At 32.5% G+C, this 3,756-nt stretch overlaps 1 pseudogene; it reads right to left on the reverse strand.

Annotated features, from left to right (window-relative positions):
* Positions 1-1,979: 1,979 nt before the first annotated feature.
* The window catches only part of LOC137659060 (endochitinase-like), a 7,240-nt pseudogene continuing 5,463 nt past the window's right edge, over positions 1,980-3,756 (reverse strand).

Consider the following 3,756-nt stretch of genomic DNA (forward strand, 5'->3'; position numbering starts at 1 on the left):
ATCCACCATTAATTCTACGTCAAATATTAATTACTATGTAGATAATAGTATCCACCATTAATTCTGTGTCAGATATTAGATTACTATGTAGATAATAGTATCCACCATTAATTCCGTGTCAAATATCAGATTACTATGTAGATATTAGTATCCACTATGTATTCTCTGTCAAATATCAGATTACTATGTAGATATTAGTATCCACTATTCATTCTGTGTCAAATATCAGATTACTATGTAGAATCAGATAATAGTATCCACCATTAATTCTGTGTCAAATATTAGATTACTATGTAGATAATAGTATCCACCATCAATTCTGTGTCAAATATTAGTTTACTATGTAGATAATAGTATCCACCATTAATTCCGTGTCAAATATCAGATTACTATGTAGATATTAGTATCCACTATTAATTCTGTGTCAAATATCATATTACTATGTAGATATTAGTATCCACTATTAATTCATTGTCAAATATCAGATTACTATATCGATATTAGCATCCACTATTAATTCTGTCAAATATCAGATTACTATGTAGATGATAGTATCCACTATTCATTCTGTGTCAAATATCAGATTACTATGTAGAATCAGATAATAGTATCCACCATTAATTCTGTGTCAAATATTAATTACTATGTAGATAATAGTATCCACCATTAATTCTGTGTCAGATATTAGATTACTATGTAGATAATAGTATCCACCATTAATTCTGTGTCAAATATCAGATTACTATGTAGATATTAGTATCCACTATGTATTCTCTGTCAAATATCAGATTACTATGTAGATATTAGTATCCACTATTCATTCTGTGTCAAATATCAGATTACTATGTAGAATCAGATAATAGTATCCACCATTAATTCTGTGTCAAATATTATATTACTATGTAGATAATAGTATCCACCATCAATTCTGTGTCAAAATTAGTTTTACTATGTAGATAATAGTATCCACCATTAATTCCGTGTCAAATATCAGATTACTATGTAGATATTAGTATCCACTATTAATTCTGTGTCAAATATCATATTACTATGTAGATATTAGTATCCACTATTAATTCCTTGTCAAATATCAGATTACTATATAGATAATAGCATCCACTATTAATTCTGTCAAATATCAGATTACTATGTAGTGTAGTATCCACTATTCATTCTGTGTCAAATATCGATTACTATGTAGAATCAGATAATAGTATCCACCATTAATTCGTGTCAAATATTAGATTACTATGTAGATATAGTATCCACCATTAATTCTGTGTCAAATATTAGATTACTATGTAGATAATAGTATCCACCATTAATTCTATGTCAAATATCAGATTACTATGTAGATAATAGTATCCACCATTAATTCTGTGTCAAATATTAGCTTACAATGTGATAATAGTATCCACCATTAATTCTGTTCAGTACAATAATAAAGACAAATAAATAGGTTTAACCATATAGTTGATATCTGGTTTAACGATTTAGTTAGATGTTATTTTCGACGGAGTCTCTCTGAGAATCAGAGATTTAGAGACCTGCTCAACATCGGCCCAATCAGAATCGTTCATTTGTGAAGGGATTGATTCTTATTCGTTGATTTTACACAGATATTATCGACTATATATTTCATTGCTAACCTTCTCTCTCTCTCTCTCTCTCTCTCTCTCTCTCTCTCTGACTTGACATTATCAAGAAAAGAAATTCCACGAAATAGTAGGCCTACTTGGTAGCAAAGATAATTGTTCTTTATTTTTTGTAGTCTTTGTTGTGCTTATTGAGGAGAGTTCTTTATCGATTTCCATTGATAATTGGATGTGTCTTTGTCACCTTTTTATAGTTTCAGAATGCTTAATAAGAGATGTTTTTTTAAATTGCTTAGAACCAATTTTAAAAACAAAATTGCATTTCAAAGGAGAGAAATCTTATATTTTTTAATCTTAATTTAGAGATATTTGTTTGAAATATCTTTAACCATACCTAAGAGAAAAATCTTATATAATTAATCTTAATTCAGAGATATTCTTTTAATATTTTCACCCCACCCAGAGGAGAATATTGTAATTTAATCCTATTCAGAAATATATGTCTTTAGTATTCTTTGCCGTACCCAAGAGAAATTTTTTACATATTTAATCTCAATTAAAAATATTTTTAGAAATTTTTTTTAGTCATACCAAAGGGACTTACAAAATTATCAGAAATATTTCTAGAAAAAAAATAAATCTTAACCATACACTGGAGCCATAGAAAATTAATACAGTAGATATTTTAAACAATACGTCCATGAATAAAGCAAATCAAGCACTCCTCACCACATTACCTATAATAGAAAAGGAAGACATTAAGCTCTGGCCTCCTTTACAATGGAGTGGACATCAGCAAATCCTTTTTCACTTCTGAGGTCGTAACCCATGAAGATCACGGAATGCAGAAGAAAAAATATACAGTGGAGTTCACATCGATTTTGAATAAGTAGGTAGGTAGGTAGGTAAATAGTTGAGAGAGAGAGAGAGGAGAGGAGAGAGAGAGGAGAGAGAGAGAGAGAGGCTCATTCAGAGTCCGTTACCTAGATATTCATATATATATTTTTTTTTAGAAAAATACATATATGGAGAGAGAGAGAGAGAGAGAGAGAGAGAGAGAGAATACATAGATGTAGAGAGAGAGAGAGAGAGAGAGAGAGAGAGCGAGAGAGAGAATACATAGATGGAGGAGAGAGAGAGAGAATACATGATGGAGAGAGAGAGAGAGAGAGAGAGAGAGAGAGATTCATTCAAAGTCCATCGCTTAGATTCATATTCATATTATAATTCCTTAGAGAAAAAGATAGATAGATAGTTAGGTAGGAGTGAGAGAGAGAGAGAGAGAGAGGGAGAGAGCATTATTGCCTTATTCTGTTTGGGGATCCCCCAGGTCCCTCACTGTGAGGCACCTCGCATATCCACCAGAAAGTTGCTTATGCATCTTCCGGTGTATTTTGCATCTTCCAGTCTTGGATGGTCTGGGATCCATTTAGGTGTTTGTCGAGTTTATTCTTAACACATCTAGGCTCACTCCTGATATGTTTTCTAGATGACGCTGGCAGCGCATTAAATAGTCGCTGCATCATGATGCTGGTGCGTAGGGGATTAATGTCCTGTGGCCTTCCTTAGTTTTCCTGGTATAGTTTTGGGCGCTATTAATCTACCTCAGCTTGCTCTTTCTGATATTTTAGCTCCATGATATTTTTAGTAATTCCTTCGATTGGTTTCCATGCTTGTATTATCATATGACGTTCTCTCCTCCTTTCTAGACTGTATAGTTTTAAAAATTGGCAGTCTTTCCCAGTAGTCAAGGTCCTTACCTTCTTCTATTCGAGCAGTAAAGGACCTTGTACACTCTCTATTTGGAGAGAGAGAGAGAGAGAGAGAGAGAGAGAGAGAGAGGCTCATTCAAATTCCATTGTCTTGATAATCATATACATATATAATTCCTCTGAAAAAAAGATAGATAGATAGTTAGTAGGAGAGAGAGAGAGAGAGAGAGAGAGAGAGAGAGGCTCATTCAAAGTCTGTTGTCTAGGTATTAATATGCATATATAATTCCTTAGAGAAAAAGATAGATAGATAGGTAGGTAAGAGAGAGAGAGAGAGAGAGAGAGAGGAGAGGAGGAGAGAGAGAGAGAGAAGAGAGAGAGAGAGAGAAGCTCATTCAAAGTCCTTTGTCTAGATATTCATATACATATATAATTCCTTAGAGAAAAAT

The sequence above is a fragment of the Palaemon carinicauda genome, chromosome 19 (assembly GCF_036898095.1).
Source record: "Palaemon carinicauda isolate YSFRI2023 chromosome 19, ASM3689809v2, whole genome shotgun sequence".
Taxonomy (NCBI): Eukaryota; Metazoa; Arthropoda; class Malacostraca; order Decapoda; family Palaemonidae; genus Palaemon; species Palaemon carinicauda.